This window comes from Neurospora crassa, assembly GCF_000182925.2.
Source record: "Neurospora crassa OR74A unplaced genomic scaffold supercont12.8, whole genome shotgun sequence".
NCBI classification, from domain to species: domain Eukaryota; kingdom Fungi; phylum Ascomycota; class Sordariomycetes; order Sordariales; family Sordariaceae; genus Neurospora; species Neurospora crassa.
Window position 1 is genome coordinate 100,001 of NW_011929459.1, and position 21,874 is coordinate 121,874.

Here is a 21,874-nt window from a genome sequence, read left to right on the forward strand (position 1 = left end):
CTTAGGCTGGGAATAGTTTAGTCTTTAGGGGGGGAGCGAAAATTTCTTTCTTCTTTTTCTTTTCCTTTTTTATTTATTTATTTTTTTTCTTTCTTCTTTTTCTCCTCCCTCTTTCTTCTTCCTACTTTTATCCTCTTTATTATTCTTCCTCCTCCCTTTCCTTTCCTCTCCGTCTTCCTTCGTTTTAGTCCTTTTTTTCTTTTCTCTTCCTTTTTCTTTTTTCTTTTTAGCTTTTAACCTCTTTTTAGGGCTTTCCTCTCTTAATATTTCTTTCCTTATACCTCCAAACCCCCCTCCGTTCCCTTCTTTTATATTATATCTATACAAGGATAAAAAAGTAATATAATTAATATGTAAATAAAATAAAGAAGGTTCTTATTCTTCTTTTCTTTGTTTTTTTTTTTTTTTTTTTTTTTTTTTTTTTTTTTTTTTTTTTTTTTTTTTTTTTTTTTTTTTTTATATATATTTTTCTTACTTTCCTTCTACCTTTTTACTTTTGTAATATCTTACCCCCTTAGTAAGCTTCTTCCTTTCTTTTTCTTTTTATTCTTCTTTTCGTCCTTTTATTCTACCTCTAAATCTTTATTAAGTAAGGGCGTTTATAAAGTAAATAAATACTTTTAGAGTAGTAGGAGCCGGATTATAATAAGGGTAGAAGTTTTTTTTATAAATATAGGAAGAAGAAAGTATTCGGAAGCGACTAAGTCGATTAACTAGAACCTATACGGTCTTGAATGAATTGTTAGGGAAGGGTAGGTAAATAATTAATAGTAGGAAAGAAGAAAAAGAAGAAAAAAAGAAAAAAAAAAAAGAAATTTTGAAAGTAGTAGAAGAAGAAGGGTAATAGAATTTAGGGGGTATAAATAGTTAGTAGAGTAGGTAGGGTATTAGGTGGCTTTGGTTGTATAGGTAGGGAGGATATATTGAGGTTAGTATATTAATAAAGAAGGTTGAATTGGTAAATATAAAAAGAAAAAGATAAGAGTAATATAAATACTTTTAATATAGTTATAAGATATTATAAATTATATTAGGGAAAATAAAAAGTAGTTAGCTTTTTACTTAGTAGAAATGTAGTTTAAGTGGACGCTATAGGGTAAGTACGTTTACTTTATATAAGAAAGGTGCGGCCGAAGTTAAAAAGGTAGAAGAAGGAAAGGTAGTAAAGGGTAGTATTTATTAAGTATAAAGTAGGTAAGAACGACCGGGTAGGTAAAGAAGGTGTAATCGACCTTTGGAAGCCGAAGTTTTGAAAAGGAAAATTACAAGTAGGTAGCGTTTATTAAATATAGGGTAAGTAAGAATTATAGGGTAGGTACAACGGGCCTATATAAGAAAGGTAAGATTAAAGTTAAAAAGAAAAAAATAGTAGGCGGGTAGTACCTACTGAATATAGGGTAAGTAGGAATGACCGGGTAGGTAAGGAAGGTGCAACCAATTTAATAAGGAAGGTATAGTCTTTGTAAATTTAGAGCGAGATTCTTAAGAAGGTACGACCTAATTAGGTAGTTAGGTAGCTGTGAATCGATTTTTAAAATTTCTTATACTAAGGAATTTCGCGGGAGTTGAAAAGTCGCGGTTTAAACCGTTGGGCTGTACTATCCTTAAATTTAAAGTTGGAGGGTATATAAGAAGGAGCGGCGGAGAGTAATAGGAAAGAGCGAGTAGTAAGACTATTTGGTCGTTCCTACCTCCGGCTCCTTTTTATAGGTATAGGTAAGGATGTATAGGGCTTATTTTATTTAGAAGCCTTCTATAGGAGGGCTACTCTAGCCTATAACCTAAGTACTTTCCTACGGTAATTTATAAAGGAAATTAAATTCTAATTTATAAAGCGTTATTATTGTGTAGCTCTTTATAGTTTATTAGAGAATTAATATTAATAGTATAAATTACTTTAACATTGTTCTAGTAAGGGTTTTACTTTTACCGGGCGGTATTTAAAAAGATCCTATAAGTATTAGGGAGTACCCTATAAGCGCTGAGGGGTGGGCTCTATAAATAATTGGCCGCTAGTTAAATTTATTTATAAGCCGTCGGGGGTATTAGTTAGTTGGGGAAGCCTTCGGGTAGAACCTTTTATATTAGGCCTCCTCTTAGGGCGTATAAGCGGTATACGAGAAGCGCTTTATATTCTCTTATCCTCCTACCGATTGCGCTCTAGGGAATTTAAGAGGGGAAAGTAGATATATATTTTAAGGCAAGTTCGGCTCTATTGTACGAGCTTCGGACCGCCTACCTTTGTAACTTTATGAACTCTTCCGCTCGCTTACGAATAGTTAGTTTTTTTAGGCGTATAATAGTTATTTAATTAATTCTATTAATAGTTATATATTTATTTTAAAGATTAAACTATATATATTTAAATTTAAGTAATTAAATTGCGAAATTACGAATAGCTTATTAAATTAGTTATAATTTATTTAATAGTACCTTATTATATAGATAACCGTAGTAATTCTAGAGCTAATATATACTAAAAACCCCGACTTCGGAAGGGGTATATTTATTAGATTAAAAACTAATATTTTTCGGGGTTAATTAGTAATTTATAATAATTTTTTAAATTGTATGGCCTTGCGCTAGCGATGGTTTATTTAAATTTCTACTTTATTAATTTTCGATAGCTAGGTTTTAACTAGTTATAGTAATAACGGGTAATAGAGGGTTAGGGCTCGACTCTGGAGAAGGAGCCTAAGAAACGGTTATTATATTTAAGGAAGGTAGTAGGTGTGTAAATTACCTAATCCTAATATAGGGAGGTAGTAATAATAAATATTAATATAAGGCTCTTTTAGGTCTTATAATTGGAATAAATATAATTTAAATCCCTTAATGAAGAATAATTGGAAGGTAAGTTTAGTATTAGTAACTGCGGTAATTCTAGCTCTAATAGCGTATATTAAAATTATTAAAGTTAAAAAACTCGTAATTAAACCTTAAGCTCGGCCCGTCGGTCCGCTTTACTACGTATACTAATTAGGTTGGGCCTTTTTTCCTAGAGAACTATATACCCTTTACTAGGTATATTGGGGAACTAGGACTTTTATTATAAATAAATTAAATTGTTTAAAGAAAGCCTATATTCGAATATATTAGTATAGAATAATAAAATAGGATATATAATTCTATTTTGTTAGTTTCTAAGACCGTTGTAATAATTAATAGGGATAATTGGGGGTATTAATATTTAATTATTAAAAGTGAAATTCTTAGATTTATTAAAGACTAATTACTACGAAAGTATTTATTAAAAATATTTTTATTAATTAGGAATGAAAGTTAGGGGATTGAAGATAATTAAATACTATTGTAATTTTAATTATAAATTATATTAATTAGGGATTGGATAGTATTATTTTTTAACCCGTTCGGTACCTTATAATAAATTAAAATATTTAGGCTCTTAGGGGAATATAGTTGTAAGGCTAAAATTTAAAGAAATTAACGGAAGGGTACTATTAGGGGTGGAGCCTACGGCTTAATTTAATTTAATACGGGGAAATTTATTAGGTTTAAATACAATAAAGATTAATAAATTAAGAGCTCTTTTTTAATTTCGTAAGTAGTAGTATATAACTATTTTTAATTAGTAGAGTAATTTATTTATTTAATTATAATAATAAATAAGACCTTAACTTGCTAAATAGCTTATATTACTTTAGTAGTATATTAGCTTTTTAGAGGGATTATCGGTTTAAATTGATAGAAATTTAAAGTAATAATAAATTTATAATACCCTTAAATATTTTAGGCTGTATGCGCGCTATATTAATATAGTTAGCGAGTACTCCCTTGGCCGGAAGGTCCGGGTAATCTTATTAAACTATATTATATTAGGGATAGAGTATTATAATTATTGCTCTTTAATAAGGAATCCTTAGTAAATATAAATTATTAATTTATATTAATTATATCCCTACCCTTTATATATATTGCCTATTGCTATTATTAATTAAATAATTTAATAAAGTTTCTAGATTAGCCTAGGGAGGTTAGTAACGATTATTTAAGGCTGGAAAACTATCTAAACTTAATTATTTAAAAGAAATAAAAGTCGTAATAAGGTCTCCGTTAGTGAACTAGCGGAGGGATTATTATAAAATTGTAAAACTCCTATAAATTATTACGAATTTTACTTATATAATTACTTCGGCGCTAGCAATCTAAAAAGGCCTTCGGGCCCTTCCGGATCTTCGGGTCTCCCGCTTGTAAGAGGCTACCCGCTGGAGTGCCGAAATTAAATTCTTAATATTTTATATTTTTTTAAATAAATTTTTAAATAAATTAAAACTTTTAATAATAGATCTCTTAATTCTAATATTAATAAAGAACGTAGCGAAATATAATAAATAATATAAATTATAGAATTTAGTAAATTATTAAATCTTTAAACGTATATTATATTCGCTAATATTCTAGCGAATATACCTATTCGAATATTATTTTAATTATTAAGCTCTATTTACATTAGGGATCCGCGGCTATCTGTAGTCCTTTAAAATTAATAGTGGGTTCGTTAGTTATACCGAATATAGTAATTCTATATTATTATAATTATATAACGGGTTCTTACTATAAAACCCCTTATTTCTAAAGTTAACCTTGGATTAGGTAGGAATACCCACTAAATTTAAATATATTAATAAGCGGAGGAAAAGAAATTAATAGGGATTACCCTAGTAATAGCGAATAAAGTAGCAATAATTTAAATTTAAAATCTAACTTCAATCTAAATTGTAATTTATAAAAGAAGTTTTTAATAAGGTACCTTTTAAATCCCCTAGAACGGAGCGCTATAGAGGGTAAGAACCCCGTATAGTCGGATGCCGATCTAATATAAAGCTCCTTTAATAAATTAAATAGTTTAAGAATATTATTTAAAATAGGAGGTAAATTTCTTCTAAAGCTAAATATTAGCTAGAGACTAATAGTATATAAGTAGAATAATTGAAAAATAAAAAGTACTTTAAAAAGAGGGTTAAATAGTACGTAAAATTATTAAAAGGGAAGCGTTTATAATTAAACTTACGCCGTTCTAATTATTTAATATTTTTATTAGTATATTTGGGATAGTTTAAACTAATATTAGTTTTAGTAGGGGGATAAAGGTCCGGGGAATATAGCTCCTCTAAGAGTATTATAGCCCCGGGCGTAATGCCCTCGCTAGGACCGAGGTTCGTGCATTTGTAAGGATACTAGTATAATAGTTATTAATAACTCGTTTTAAAATACGGACTAAGGAATTAAGGTTTTACGCGAGTATTTAAGTATAAAACCTGTATATATAATAAAAGTAAACGTAGGTAAGAACTTCGGCGTATTATCGACCGATTCTAATATATTTAAATAGATTTAAGTAAGAGCGTTAAGTTTTAGACTTGAAAGATAGTAAATTATATTTAGATAGGGTAAAGCTAAAGGAAATTCTAGTAGAGGCTTATAGCGGTTCTAATATGTAAATCGATTATTAAATTTAAATATAGGGGTGAAAGATTAATCGAACTATTTAGTAGTTAATTACCGCCGAAGTTTCCTTTAGGATAATAGTATTATTCTTTAGTTTTATAAAGTAAAGTGAATAATTAGGGACTCGGGGGCGCTTTTTAGCCTTTATCTATTTTCAAATTTTAAATATATAAGAAGCCTTTATTATTTAATTGAACGTAGGTATTTAAATATATTAATACTAGTAGGCTATTTTTAGTAAGTAAAACTAGTGATATGAGATAAATCGAATATAGGGTTAAAGTGCTAGAGTAGACGTTCATTAGATACTATAAAAAGTATTAATATATTTTAATAGTAGGATAGTAGCTATAGAAGTTGGAATCTGTTAAGGACTATATAATAATTTATTTACTAAATATATTAACCCTAAAAATAAATAGCGTTTAAACGTTCTACTTATACTCCGCCCTTAGGATAGAAATAATGCCCTAAGGAGTAGGCGGCTATAGAGGTTAATAACGAAGCTTAGGGTGTAAACCTAGGTCGAACGGCCTTTAATATAGATTTTAGTAGTAGTAATAAATATTTTAATAAGAATTTGAAGGACTAAAGTAGGGAAAGGTTCTATATAAATAATAGTTGGATATAGGTTAATCGATCCTAAATTATAGGGAAGTTCCGTTTTAAAGGGGTATTTATACCCCGTATAGCAAAAGGGAAGCTAGTTAATATTTTAGTACCTAAATATAAGTTTTATATAGTAACGTAATTAAATATAGAAACAATAGCGGGAGCCCTAAATAGAATTCTCTTTTCTTCTTAATAATTTATTACTTTAAAAATAATTTGTTTGGAGATAGGGTTTAATAGTTGGAAGAGCCCGATATTTCTATTAGGTCCGGTACGTTTTTAATATCCCTTAAAAATCCGTAGGAGGGAATAATTCTTATATTAAATTATACTTATAACTATAGTAAGTTTCTAAAGTGAATAGTTTTTAGTTGATAGAATAATATAAATAAGGGAAGTTAGTAAAATAGATCTATAACTTCGGGAAAAGGATTAACTTTAAGGGTTAGGTACGTTAGGCTTTAAGTAAACGCCTTAGGAGTAGATCGCTACTAGCCGGGCAACCGGCTAATAGTTTTTAATATCCGGGTGTAAAAGCCCTTAATAGATTTTAATTATCTAACGTATATTTAATAATTAATTTAGAATTAGTATAAATAAAAGGAATTTAATTATTTAATTAAAATATAGTATTACAATAGCTAGAAAGTAGTATTAACGCAATATAATTTCTATTTAGTATTTTAAATATTAAAGTAAAGAAATTCAACTAAGTGCGGGTAAATAGCGGGAATAATTATAATTCTCTTAAAATAATTAAATACCTTATTATTTAATTAGTAATATATATAAATAGATTAATAAGATTCCTACTATCCTTATCTACTATCTAACGAAACTATAGCTAAGGGAACGGACTTAGTAGAATTAGCGGGGAAAGAAGACCCTATTAAATTTAATTCTAATTTAATATTATAAAAAAATATAGGAGGTATAGAATAAGTAGGAGCTTCGGCGCCGGTAAAATACTACTACTCCTATTGTTTTTTTACTTATTTAATTAAGTAGGGCTAGATTTTCGTCCAACTTCTAGTTTTAAGGTCCTTCGTAGGCCGACCCGGGTTAAAGATATTATTAAGTAGAGAATTTAATTAGGGCGGTATATTTATTAAACTATAATGTAAGTATTTTAAGGGGGGCTTATAAAGAATAGAAATTTTTAATAGAATAAAAAGGTAAAAGTCCCCTTAATTTTAATTTTTAATATAAATACAAACTATAAAAGTATAGCCTATCAATCCTTTAATCCCTCGAAATTTAAAGCTAGAGGTACTAAAAAAGTTATTATAAGGATAATTAGTTTGTAGCGGCTAAGCGTTTATAGCGATGTTGCTTTTTAATTTTTTAATATTAGTTCTTCCTATTATACCGAAGTAGAATTTAGTAAACGTTAAATTATTTACTTACTAATAGGGAATGTAAGCTAGGTTTAGACCGTTGTAAAACAGGTTAGTTTTACCCTACTAATAACCTTATTATAATAATAATTAAATTTAGTATAAAAAGAACTATTTATTTAAATAATTAGTTTTTATAATTATTCGACTGGGTAGTACCGTAATACTACTATTTATTAAATAATAATTAAATACTTTTAAGTTAAAATTTATATTAGAATGTAATAATACTTCTAGTATGTTATAAATGTATAAAAATAGGCTCCGGCCTCGTATTTTAATAGGCGATTTCTTTATTAGCCTTAAAGTAGCTAGTGGTAATTCGTGTATTGTAATTTTAATACGTACTGGATCAAATTCTTTATAGACGATTTAGATATGTGAAAGGGTCCTATAAATAATAGAATAGCCTTATTATTATAATTTACTAAGAGTAAGCCCTCCTTCGTTTAAATTTCCTAATAGAAGGGTTTGTTTAATAAGTAGGTATTTACTAGAGGGTCCCCCTGAAATTTAGTTACTAGAATTTAAGAAGGTAAAAGTATTTTATTAGAGGGAAAATGTAAGGTAAGTAGGGATAGGAAGGGGATTTAATTAAATTTAGTATTTCTTAGGTTTAAATAACGTTACTCTAGGGGTGTAGGTGGGCTGGGTATAAGGGGTTTATTGTACTAATAGTTAATTTGTAGAAGGTTCGGTAGCTATATATAGTATATATTTAGGGAAGCGTTGACTGGCGTAGTATATACGGGTACGGCTAGGCTAGGCTTTTATAAATTTTAGTAATTACAATAGGTAGAGTAGGTAAGAATAACCGACTGAACGGCGGCGGGGTAGGAGTAACCGGGTAAGCGAGTAATTTTTAGGTAAATTTATAATTTTAAATAAGTAAATATATTTATAACCGGGTTAGGTGCGGCGCCGGGTAAGTAAGTACGTTCGAATTATATAAGGTAGTATAGAGAAGAAAAGGTAAGTAAGTGCGTCCGGGCGGGTTAGGTGTATAGGGTAAATAGGCGCGTTTAAGTATAGAATTTTTATATAGATAGTAGCTATATTAGGAAGGTAAGGGCGAGGGTTTATGTAAGGTAGGTAAGAAGGACCGAGAAGTTTAGGGGGGCTAAGGGGTTACTTTCTAACTCTTATTAGGAGGGGTTTATTAAAGGAAAGGGTAGGGTGGTAGTAGGAGGGGGTAAGTAAGTAAAGAAGCTATATAATTAAATAAAAGTATTTATAGCCTTTTTATTAGAAGATGTAGTAGGGTAAATAGGAAAAGGTTGTACGGGATTATATTTTTATATAAAATAAAAGTATAAAGGAGGAGGCTATTTTTTTAATTTCTAGGTAGGCGAGGCGGTAGGTAGGTTACTTAGGTTAAAAATAGTTTAATTTTTAGGGGGGGAATAAAAATTTCTTTCTTCTTTTTCTTTTCCTTTTTTATTTATTTATTTTTTTTCTTTCTTTTTTTTCTCCTCCCTCTTTCTTCTTCCTACTTTTATCCTCTTTATTATTCTTCCTCCTCCCTTTCCTTTCCTCTCCGTCTTCCTTCGTTTTAGTCCTTTTTTTCTTTTCTCTTCCTTTTTCTTTTTTCTTTTTAGCTTTTAACCTCTTTTTAGGGCTTTCCTCTCTTAATATTTCTTTCCTTATACCTCCAAACCCCCCTCCGTTCCCTTCTTTTATATTATATCTATACAAGGATAAAAAAGTAATATAATTAATATGTAAATAAAATAAAGAAGGTTCTTATTCTTCTTTTCTTTGTTTTTTTTTTTTTTTTTTTTTTTTTTTTTTTTTTTTTTTTTTTTTTTTTTTTTTTTTTATATATATTTTTCTTACTTTCCTTCTACCTTTTTACTTTTGTAATGTCTTGCCCCCTTAGTAAGCTTCTTCCTTTCTTTTTCTTTTTATTCTTCTTTTCGTCCTTTTATTCTACCTCCAAATCTTTATTAAGTAAGGGCGTTTATAAAGTAAATAAATACTTTTAAAATAGTAGGAGCCGGATTATAATAAGGGTAGAGGTTTTTTTTATAAATATAGGAAGAAGAAGGTATTTAGAAGTAATTAAGTCAATTAATTAGAATTTATATGGTTTTGAATGAATTGTTAGGGAAGGGTAGGTAAATAATTAATAGTAGGAAAGAAGAAAAAGAAGAAAAAAAGAAAAAAAAAAAAGAAATTTTGAAAGTAATAGAAAAAGAAGGGTAATAGAATTTAGGGGGTATAAATAATTAGTAGAATAAGTAGGGTATTAAGTAGCTTTAATTATATAGGTAGGGAGAATATATTGAAGTTAATATATTAATAAAGAAGGTTGAATTAGTAAATATAAAAAGAAAAAAATAAAAGTAATATAAATATTTTTAATATAGTTATAAAATATTATAAATTATATTAAGGAAGATAAAAAGTAGTTAGTTTTTTACTTAGTAGAAATGTAGTTTGAGTGGACGCTATAGGGTAGGTACGTTTGCTTTATATAAGAAAGGTACGGCCGAGGTTAAAAAAGTAGAAGAGGGAAAGGTAGTAAAGGGTAGTATTTACCGAGTATAGGGTAAGTAAGAACGACCGGGTAGGTAAGGAAGGTGCAATCGACCTTTGGAAGCCGAAGTTTTAAAAAGGAAAATTGTAAGTAGGTAGTATTTATTAAGTATAGGGTAGGTAAGAACTATAGGGTAAGTACGACGGGCTTGTATAAAAAAGGTAAGATTAAAGTTAAAAAGAAAAAAGTAGTAAGTAGATAGTATTTATTAAGTGTAGGGTAGGTAGGAATGACCGGGTAGGTAAGGAAGGTATAATTAATTTGATGAGGAAGGTGTAGTTTTTATAAATTTGGAGTGAGATTTTTAAGAAGGTACGACCTAGTTGGGTAGTTGGGTGGTTGTAAATTAATTTTTAAAATTTTTTATATTAGGGAATTTTACAGGAGTTGAAAAGTTATAATTTAGACCGTTGGATTGTACTATCTTTAGATTTAAGGTTAGAGGGTATATAAGAAGGAGCGGCGGAGAGTAATAGGAAAGAGTAAATAGTAAGATTATTTGGTCGTTTTTACTTCCGGCTCTTTTTTATAGGTGTGGGTAAGGATGTATAGGGCTTATTCTATTTAGAAGCTTTTTGCGGGAGGGCTATTTTAACTTATAGTTTAGGTACCTTCTTATAGTAATTTATAAAGGAAATTAAATTCTAATTTATAGAATATTATTATTATATAGCTCCCTATAGTTTACTAGGGAATTAATGTTAATAGTACGAATTATTTTAGTATTATTCTAGTAAGGGTTTTGCCTTTATTGGGTAGTATTTAAGAAGATTCTATAGACGCTAGGGAATATTCTATAAATACCGAAGGGTAGGTTCTATAAATAATTGGCCGCTAGTTAAATTTATTTATAAGTTATTAAGGGTATTAGTTAGTTAAGGAAGCCTTCGGGTAGAATCTTTTATATTAGGCCTCCTCTTAGGGTATATAAGTAGTATGCGAGAGGCGCTCTACACTCTCCCGTCCTCCTACCGATTATATTTTAGGGAATTTAAGAAGGGAAAGTAAATATATATTTTGAAGTAAGTTTAGCCTTACTATATAAGCTTCGGACTACTTACCTTCGTAATTTTGTAAATTCTTTCGTTTATTTACGAACGGTTGGCTTTTTTAGGCGTATAATAGTTATTTAATTAATTTTATTAATAATTATATATTTATTTTAAAGATTAAACTATATATATTTAAATTTAAATAATTAAATTATAAAATTGCGAATAGTTTATTAAATTAGTTATAGTTTATTTGATAGTACTTTACTATATAGATAACCATAGTAATTTTAGAGTTAATATATATTAAAAACCCCAACTTTAGAAGGGGTGTATTTATTAAATTAAAAACTAATACCCTTCGGGGTTAATTAGTAATTTATAATAATTTTTTAAATTATATAGTTTTATATTAGTAATAGTTTATTTAAATTTTTGCCCTATTAATTTTCGATGGCTAGGTCTTAGTTAGCTATAGTAATAATGGGTAACGGAGGGTTAGGGCTCGACTTTAGAGAAGGAATTTGAAAAACGGTTACTATATTTAAGGAAGGTAGTAAGCGTATAAATTACTTAATTCCGATACGGGGAGGTAATGATAATAAATATTAATATAAGGTTCTTTTGGGTTTTATAATTGGAATAAATATAATTTAAATCCCTTAACGAGGAATAATTGGAGGGTAAATTTAGTACTAGTAGTTGTAGTAATTCTAGTTTTAATAGTATATATTAAAGTTATTAAGGTTAAAAAGTTTGTAATTGAATTTTAGGCTCGGTCTATTAGTCCGCTTTACTATATATATTAATTGGGTTGGGCCTTTTTTCCTAGAGAATTGTATATTCTTTATTAGGTGTGTTGGGGAATTAGGACTTTTATTATAAATAAATTAAATTGTTTAAAGAAGGCCTATATTCGAATATACTAATATAGAATAATAGAATAGGATGTATAGTTTTATTTTATTAGTTTCTAAGATTATTATAATAATTAATAGGGATAGTTGGAGGTATTAATATTTAATTATTAGAAGTAAAATTCTTAGATTTATTAAAAACTAATTATTGCAAAAGTATTTACTAAGGATGTTTTTATTAATTAGGAACGAAAGTTAGGGGATTGAAGACGATTAGATATTATTATAATTTTAATTATAAATTATACTAATTAAAGATCGGATAGTATTATTTTTTAACCTATTCGGTACCTTATAATAAATTAAAATATTTAGGCTCCTAGGGGAATATAATTATAAGGTTAAAATTTAAAGAAATTAATAGAAGGGTACTATTAAGGGTGGAGCTTGCGGCTTAATTTGACTCAATACGGGGAAATTCACTAGGTCTAAATATAATAAGGATTAATAAATTGAAAGCTCTTTTTTAATTTCGTAGGTAGTAGTATATAGCCGTTTTTAGTTAATAGAGTAATTTATTTATTTAATTATAATAACGAACGAAACTTTAATTTACTAAATAGCTTATATTACTTTAATAGTACGTTAATTTTTTAAAGGGATTATCGGTTTAAACCAATAGAAATTTAAAGTAATAATAGGTTTATAATGCCTTTAAATATTTTAGGCCGTACGCGCGCTATATTAATATAATTAGTAAATATTCCTTTAATTGGAAGGTTTAAGTAATTTTATTAAATTATATTATATTAGGGATAGAATATTACAATTATTACTCTTTAATAAAGAATCCTTAATAAATATAAATTATTAACTTATATTAATTATATCCCTACCCTTTATATATACCGCCTATTACTACTATTAATTAAATAGTTTAGTAAAATTTCCGAATTGGTTTAGGGAGGTTAGTAACGACTACTTAGGGCTAGAAAGCTATTTAAATTTAATTATTTAAAGGAAATAAAAATTGTAATAAGGTTTCTATTAGTAAATTAATAGAAAGATTATTATAGAATTATAAAACTCTTATAAACTATTACGAATTTTATTTATATAATTATTTTAGCGCTAGTAGTCTGGAAAAGCCTTTGGGCCCTCCCGGATCTTTGGGTCTCTTATTTGCGGGAGGCTGCCCGCTGGAGTATTGAAATTAAATTCTTAATATTTTATATCTCTCTAAGTAAATTTTTAAATAAATTAAAACTTTTAATAATAGATCTCTTAGTTTTAGTATTAATAAAGAATATAATGAAATATAATAAGTAATATAAATTGTAGAATTTAGTAAATTATCGAATCTTTAAACGTATATTATATTTGCTAATATTTTGGCGAATATACTTATTCGAACGTTATTTTAATTATTAAATTCTATTTATATTAGGGATCCGTAGCTATTTGTAATCCTTTAAAATTAATAGCGGGTTTATTAATTATATTAAATATAATAATTTTATATTATTATAGTTATATAGTAGGTTTTTATTATAAAACCCTTTATTTTTAAAGTTGACTTCGGATTAGGTAGGAATACCCGCTAAATTTAAATATATTAATAAGCGGAGGAAAAGAAATTAATAGGGATTGCCCTAATAATAGCGAATAAAGTAGTAATAATTTAAATTTGAAATTTAGCTTTGGTTTGAATTATAATTTATAGAGGAAGCTTTTAGTAAAGTACCTTCTAAATCCTTTGGAACGGGGCGCTATAGAGGGTGAAAGCTCTATATAATTAGATACCGATTTAATATAAAGTTCCTTTAATAAGTTAAATAGTTTAGGAATATTATTTAAAATAGGAGGTAAATTTCTTCTAAAGTTAAATACCGGCTAGAGATTAATAGTATATAAGTAGAGTAATTAAAAGATAAAAAGTACTTTAAAAAGAGGGTTAAATAGTATATAAAATTATTGAAAGGGAAGTGTTTGTAATTAGATTTGCGCTATTCCAATTATTTAGTATTTTTACTAGTATATTTAGGATAGTTTAAGCTAGTATTGGTTTTAGCGGGGGGATAAAGGTTTGGGGAATATAGCTCCTTCGGGAGTATTATAGCCTTAGGCGTAATATTTTCGCTAGGATTAAGGTTCGCGTATTTATAAGGATGTTAATATAATAGTTATTAACGATCCGTTTTAAAATATAGATTAAGGAGTTAAGGTTTTATGTAAGTATTTGGGTGTAAAACCTATATATATAATAAAAGTGAATGTAGGTAAAAGTTTCGGTATATTATTGACCGATTTTAATATATTTGGATGGATTTGAGTAAGAATATTAAATTTTAGACTTAAAAGATGGTAAATTATATTTAGATAGGGTGAAGTTAGAGGAAATTCTAGTAGAGGTTTGTAGCGGTTCTGATATATAAATCGATTATTAAATTTAAATATAGGGGCGAAAGATTAATTGAATTATTTAGTAGCTAATTATTACTAAAGTTTCCCTTAGGATAGTAGTATTATTTTTTAGTTTTATAAAGTAAAGCGAATAATTAGGGATTTGGGGGCGCTTTTTAGCTTTTATTTATTCTTAAACTTTAAATATATAAGAAACCCTTATTATTTAATTGAACGTAGGTATTCGAATATATTAATATTAGTGGGCTATTTTTAGTAAGTAGAATTAGCGATACGGAATAAATTGAATATAGGGTTAAAGTATTAGAGTGGATGTTTATTAGATATTATAAAAGGCGTTAGTATATTTTAATAGTAGGACGGTAATTATAAAAGTCGGAATTTGCTAAGGATTGTATAATAATTTACCTATCGAATATATTAACTTTGAAAATAGATAGTACTTAAGTGTTTTATTTATACCCTACCTTTAGGGTAGAAACGATACTTTAAAGAATAGGCGGCTATAGAGGTTAGTAACGAAGTTTAGGGTGTAAACTTAGGTTGAATAACCTTTAGTATAGATTTTAGTAGTAATAGTAAATATTTTAATAAGAATTTAAAGGACCGAAGTAGGGAAAGGTTCTATATAAATAGCGGTTAGATATAGGTTAATTAATTTTAAGCTATAGGGAAATTCCGTTTTAAAGGAGCACTTATACCCTATATAGTAAAAGGGAAGCCGGTTAATATTCCGGTACTTAGATGTAGGTTTTACGCAGCAACGCAATTAAATACGGAAACGACGGCGGGGGCCCTGGGTAGAATTCTCTTTTCTTTTTAATAGTCTATTATTTTAAAAATAATTTATTTAGAAATAGGGTTTAATAATTGGAAGAGTCCGATATTTCTGTCGGGTCCGGTATATTTTTAATATCCTTTAAAAATTTGTAGGAGGGAATAATTTTTATATTAGGTTGTATTTATAATTGTAGTAGGTCTTTAAGGTGAATAGTTTTTAATTAATAGAATAATATAAATAAGGGAAGTTAATAAAATAGATCTATAACTTCGGGAAAAGGATTAGCTTTAAGGGTTAGGTATATTGGGCTTTAGGTAGACGCCCTAGGAGTAGATTACTATTAGCTGGGTAATTGGCTAGCGGTTTTTAGTATCCGGGTATAGAAGTTTTTAATAGATTTCAGTTATCCAGTATATATTTAATAATTAATTTAGAATTAGTACGGATAGGGGGAATTTGATTATTTAATTAAAATATAGTATTGCAATGGCTAAAAAGTGGTATTAATATAATATAATTTTTATTTAGTATTCTAAATATTAAAGTAAAGAAATTTAATTAAGTGCGGGTAAATAGCGGAAATAATTATAATTTTCTTAAGGTAGCTAAATATTTCGTTATTTAATTAGTAACGTATATAAATAGATTAATGAGATTCCTATTATTCCTATTTATTATTTAGCGAAATTATAGTTAAGGGAATGGGCTTGGTAGAATTAGTGGGGAAAGAAGACCCTATTAAGCTTAATTTTAATTTAATATTATAAAAAGATATAGGAGGTGTAGAATAGGTGGGAGCTTCGGTATTAGTAAAATATTACTATTTTTATTATTTTTTTATTTATTTAATTAAGTGGGGCTAGATTTTCGTTTAATTTTTGGTTTTAAGGTCCTTTGCAGGCCGACCCGGGTTGAAGATATTATTAGGTGGGGAATTTAGCTGGGGCGGTATATTTATTAAATTATAATATAAGTGTTTTAAGGGGGGCTTATGGAGAATAGAAATCTCTAGTAGAATAAAAGAGTAAAAGTCCTTTTAATTTTAATTTTTAGTATAAATATAAATTATAAAAGTATAGCTTATCGATCCTTTAATCCCTCGAAATTTAAAGTTAGAAGTGTTAGAAAAGTTACTATAGGGATAATTGGCTTGTAGCGGTTAAATATTTATAGCGATGTTACTTTTTGATCCTTTAATATCGGTTCTTCCTATTATATTAAAGTAGAATTCGGTAAGTGTTAAATTATTTACTTATTAATAGGGAACGTGAGTTAGGTTTAGATTATTGTGAGATAGGTTAGTTTTACCCTATTAATAACCTTATTATAATAGTAATTAAGCTTAGTACGAGAGGAACCGTTTATTTAAATAATTGGTTTTTGCGGTTGTCCGACCGGGTAGTACTATAACGCTATTATTTGCTAAATAATAGTTAAACGCCTCTAAATTAGAATTTATATTAGAATATAATAATACTTCTAATATATTATAGACGTATAAGAATAGACTCCGGCTTTATATTTTAGTAGGCAATTCTTTTATTAGCTTTAAAGTAGCTAGTAGTAATTTGTATATTATAATTTTAATACGCGTTGGATTAAATCCTTTATAGACGATTTAGATATGCGAAAGGGTCTTATAAATAGTAAAATAGCTTTATTATTACAATTTACTAAGGGTAAGCCCTCCTTCGCTTAAATTTCCTAGTAGAAGGGTTTGTTTAATAAGTAGGTATTTATTAGGGGGTCCCCCCGAAATTTAGTTACTAAAGTTTAAGAGGGCGAAAGTATTTTATTAGAGGGAAAGTATAGGGTAAGTAGGGATAGGAAGGGGATTTGGTTAAATTTAGTATTTCTTAGGTTTAGATAATATTACCTTAGAAGTACGGGCGGGTTGGGTATAAGGGGTTTACTATATTAGTAGTTAATTTATAGAAGGCTCGGTAGTTATATATAGTATATATTTAGGGAAGTGTTAATTAGCGTAGTATATATAGGTACGGTTGGGCCGGGCCTTTATAAATTTTAGTAGTTATAGTAGGTAGGGTAGGTAAAAGCGACTAATTAAGCGGTAGTAGGGTAGGAATAATTAGGTAGGTGAGTAATTTTTAAGTAAATTTGTAATTTTAGATAAGTAAATATATTTATAATTAGGTTAGGTGTGGCGTTAGGTAGGTAAGTACGTTCGAATTATATAAAATAGTATAGAGAAGAGAGGGTAAGTAAGTACGTCCGGGCAGGTTAAATATATAGGGTAGGTAGGTACGTTTAGGTATAGAATTTTTGTATAGATAGTAGTTATATTAGGAAGGTAAGGGCGAGGGTTTGTATAGGGTAGGTAAGAAGGATTAAGAGGTTTGGGGGGGCTAAGGGGTTGCTTTCTAACTCCTATTAGGAGGGGTTTATTAAAGGAAAGGGTAGGGTAGTAATAAAAGGGGGTAAATAAATAAAGAAACTATATAGTTAAATAAAGGTATTTATAGCCTTTTTATTAGAAGATATAGTAGGGTAGGTAGGAAAAGGTTATATAGGATTGTATTTTTACATAAAGTAAAAGTATAAAGGGGGAGGCTATTTTTTTGATTTCTAGGTAGGCGAGGCGGTAGGTAGGCTATTTAGGCTAGGAATAGTTTAATTTTTAGGGGGGGAGCGAAAATTTCTTTCTTCTTTTTCTTTTCCTTTTTTATTTATTTATTTTTTTTCTTTCTTCTTTTTCTCCTCCCTCTTTCTTCTTCTTACTTTTATCCTCTTTATTACTCTTCCTCCTCCCTTTCCTTTCCTCTCCGTCTTCCTTCGTTTTAATCCTTTTTTTCTTTTCTTTTCCTTTTTCTTTTTTCTTTTTAGCTTTTAACCTCTTTTTAGGGCTTTCCTCTCTTAATATTTCTTTCCTTATACCTCCAAACCCCCTTCCATTCCCTTCTTTTATATTATATTTATATAAGGATAAAAAAGTAATATGATTAATATGTAAATAAAATAAAGAAGGTTCTTATTCTTCTTTTCTTTGTTTTTTTTTTTTTTTTTTTTTTTTTTTTTTTTTTTTTTTTTTATATATATTTTTCTTACTTTCCTTCTACCTTTTTACTTTTGTAATATCTTACCCCCTTAGTAAGCTTCTTCCTTTCTTTTTCTTTTTATTTTTCTTTTTGTCCTTTTATTCTACCTCTAAATCTTTATTAGGTAAGGGCGTTTATAAAGTAAATAAATACTTTTAGAGTAGTAGGAGCCGGATTATAATAAAGGTAGAGGTTTTTTTTATAAATATAGGAAGAAGAAGGTATTTAGAGGCGATTAAATCGATTAATTAGAACTTATACGGTTTTAAATAAATTGTTAGGGAAGGGTAGGTAAATAATTAATAGTAGGAAAGAAGAAAAAGAAGAAAAAAAGAAAAAAAAAAAAGAAATTTTGAAAGTAGTAGAAGAAGAAGGGTAATAGAATTTAGGGGGTATAAATAGTTAGTAGAGTAGGTAGGGTATTAGGTGGCTTTAGTTGTATAAGTAGAGAGGATATATTGAGGTTAGTATATTAATAAAGAAGGTTGAATTAGTAAATATAAAAAGAAAAAAATAAGAGTAATATAAATATTTTTAATATAATTATAAAATATTATAAATTATATTAGGGAAAATAAAAAGTAATTAGCTTTTTATTTAGTAGAAATGTAGTTTAAATAGATATTATAAGGTAGGTACGTCTATTTTATATAAGAAAGGCGCGGCCGAGGTTAAAAAGGTAGAAGAGGGAAAGGTAGTAAAGGGTGGTATTTATTAAGTATAGGGTAGGTAAGAACGATTAGGTAGGTAAGGAAAGTGTAATTAACCTTTAGAAACCGAAGTTTTGAAAAGGAAAATTGCGAATAGGTAGTATTTATTAAGTATAAGGTAGGTAAGAACTATAGGGTAGGTACGATAGGCCTATATAAGAAAGGTAAAATTAAAGTTGAAAAGAAAAAAATAGTAGGCGGGTAATACCTATTAAATATAGGGTAAGTAGGAATAACTGGGTAGGTAAGGAAAGTATAACTAATTTAACAAGGAAAGTATAATTTTTATAAATTTAGAGCGAGATTTTTGAGAAGGTGTAATTTAGTTGGGTAGTTAGGTGGTTATAAGTCGATTTTTAAAATTTCCTATATTAGGGAATTTCGTAGGAGTTGAAAAGTTGTAGTTTAGACCGTCGGGCTATACTATCTTTAAATTCGAAGTTAGAAGGTATATAAGAAAGAGCGGCGGAGAGTAATAGGAAAGAGTGAACGGTAAGACTATTTAGTTATCCTTACTTTTAGCTCCCTTTTATAGGTATAAGTAAGGACGTATAGGGCCTGCTCTACTTAAAAGCCTTTTATAGGAGGGCTGTTCTAGTTTGTAGTTTAAGTATTTTCCTATAGTAATTTATAAAGGAAATTAAATTTTAATTTATAAAGCGTTATTATTACGTAGCTCCCTATAGTTTATTAGAGAATTAATATTAATAATACGAATTACTTTAATACTATTTTAATAAGGGTTTTATTTTTACCGGATAGTATTTAAGAAGATCTTATAAGCGCTAGGAAGTACCCTATAAGTATTGAAGGGTAGGCTTTATAGATAATTAGCCGCTAATTAAACTTATTTATAAACCGCCGGAGGTATTAGCTAATTAGGGAAGCCTTCGGATAGAACCTTCTATATTAAGCCTCTTCTTAGAGCGTATAGGCGGTATACGAAAGGCGTTCTACATTTTCCTATCTTCCTGCCGATTATATTCTAAGGAATTTAGGAGGGGAAAGTAAATGTATATTTCGAGGTAAATTCAGCCTTATTGTACAAATTTTGGACCGTTTACTTTTGTAATTTTATAAATTTTTTTGTTCGCTTGTAAGCGGTTAGCCTTTTTAAGCGTATAATAGTTATTTAGTTGATTTTACTAGTAGTTATATATTTATTTTAAAAATTAAGCTATATATATTTAAATTTAAGTAATTAAATTGCGAAATTGCGAATAGTTTATTAAATTAATTATAGTTTATTTAATAGTATTTTACTATATAGATAACCGTAGTAATTCTAGAGTTAATATATATTAAAAACCCCGACTTCGGAAGGGGTATATTTATTAAATTAAAAACTAATGCCCTTCGGGGCTAATTAGTAATTTATAATAACTTTTCGAATTATATAGCTTTATACTAGCGATAGTTTATTTAAATTTCTACCTTATTAATTTTTAACGGCTGGGTTTTGGCTAGCTATAGTGATAATAGGTAATAGAGGGTTAGGGTTCGACCTTAGAGAAGGAGTTTGAAAAACGGTTATTATATTTAAAGAAGGTAATAAGCGTGTAAATTACTTAATTCTAATATAGGGAGGTAGTAATAATAAATATTAATATAGGGCTCTTTTGGGTTTTATAATTAGAATAAATATAATTTAAATCCCTTAATGAAGAATAATTGGAGGGTAAGTTTAGTGCTAGTAGCTGTAGTAATTCTAATTCTAATAGTATATATTAAAGTTATTGAAGTTAAAAAACTCGTAATTAAACCTTAGGCTCGGCCCATTGGTCCGCCTTACTATATATACTAATTAGGTCGGGCCTTTTTTTTTAGAGAACTGTATGCCCTTTACTAGGTGTGTTAGGGAATTAGGACTTTTACTATAAATAAATTAAATTATTTAAAGAAGGTTTATATTTAAATATATTAATATAGAATAATAGAATAGGATATATAGTTCTATTTTATTAGTTTCTAGGACTGCTATAATAATTAATAGGGATAGTTAGGGGTATTAGTATTTAATTATTAGAGGTGAAATTCTTGGATTTATTAAAGATTAATTATTGTAAAAGTATTTACTAAAAATATTTTTATTAATTAGGAATAAAAGTTAAGGGATCGAAGATAATTAAATATTATTATAATTTTAATTATAAATTATACTAATTAGGGATTGGATAGTATTATTTTTTAACCTATTTAGCACTTTATAATAAATTAAAATATTTAAGCTCTTAAGAGAGTATAATTGTAAGGTTGAAATTTAAAGAAATTAATGGAAAGGTACTATTAGGGGTGGAGCTTGCGGTTTAATTTGACTCAATACGGAGAAATTTATTAAGTCTAGATACAATGAGGATTGATAGATTGAGAGCTCTTTTTTAATTTTGTAGGTAGTAATATATAACCGTTTTTAATTAGTAGAGTAATTTATTTATTTAATTACAATAACGAACGAGATTTTAATTTATTAAATAACTTATATTACTTTAGTAGTACGCTAGCTTTTTAGAGGGATTATTAATTTAAACTAATAGAAGTTTAAGGTAATAATAGGTTTATAATACCCTTAGATATTCTAGGCCGTATATACGCTATATTAATATAATTAGCGAATATTCTTTTAGCTAGAAGGTCCGGGTAATTTTATTAAATTGTATTATATTGGGGATAGAGTATTATAATTATTACTCTTCAATAAGGAATCCCTAATAAGTATAAGTTATTAATTTATATTAATTATATTCTTACCCTTTATATATACCGCCCATCGCTACTACTAATTAAATAATTTAATAAAGCTTCCGGATTAGTTTAGGGAGGTCGGTAACGATTACTTAGGGCTAGAAAGCTATTTAAATTCGGTTATTTAGAGGAAGTAAAAGTTATAATAAGGTCTCTATTAGTAAATTAGCGGAAGGATTATTATAGAATTATAAAACTCCTATAAACTATTGTAAATTTTACTTATATAGTTACTTCGGCGTTAACGGTCCGGAAAGGCCTTCGGGCCTTCCTAAATCTTTAGGTTTCCTATTCG

The 21,874-nt window shown here is 28.0% G+C and overlaps 7 non-coding genes across 7 annotated transcripts; all 7 read left to right on the forward strand.

Annotated features, from left to right (window-relative positions):
• The first annotated feature begins 2,311 nt into the window (after positions 1-2,311).
• NCU15726 lies at positions 2,312-4,100 on the forward strand. Its single transcript, XR_898036.1, has one exon. It is a non-coding gene; the product is annotated as an 18S ribosomal RNA (ribosomal RNA).
• A 191-nt stretch (positions 4,101-4,291) lies between these two features.
• NCU17321 lies at positions 4,292-4,445 on the forward strand. Its single transcript, XR_898037.1, has one exon. It is a non-coding gene; the product is annotated as a 5.8S ribosomal RNA (ribosomal RNA).
• A 17-nt stretch (positions 4,446-4,462) lies between these two features.
• On the forward strand, positions 4,463-7,762 carry NCU17322. Its single transcript, XR_898038.1, has one exon. It is a non-coding gene; the product is annotated as a 28S ribosomal RNA (ribosomal RNA).
• A 3,388-nt stretch (positions 7,763-11,150) lies between these two features.
• Positions 11,151-12,924, forward strand: NCU15729. The gene has a single exon (XR_898039.1). It is a non-coding gene; the product is annotated as an 18S ribosomal RNA (ribosomal RNA).
• Positions 12,925-13,130: 206 nt separating this feature from the next.
• Positions 13,131-13,284, forward strand: NCU15730. The gene has a single exon (XR_898040.1). It is a non-coding gene; the product is annotated as a 5.8S ribosomal RNA (ribosomal RNA).
• A 17-nt stretch (positions 13,285-13,301) lies between these two features.
• Positions 13,302-16,608, forward strand: NCU15731. Its single transcript, XR_898041.1, has one exon. It is a non-coding gene; the product is annotated as a 28S ribosomal RNA (ribosomal RNA).
• Positions 16,609-19,969: 3,361 nt separating this feature from the next.
• On the forward strand, positions 19,970-21,762 carry NCU15732. The gene has a single exon (XR_898042.1). It is a non-coding gene; the product is annotated as an 18S ribosomal RNA (ribosomal RNA).
• Positions 21,763-21,874: the final 112 nt, after the last annotated feature.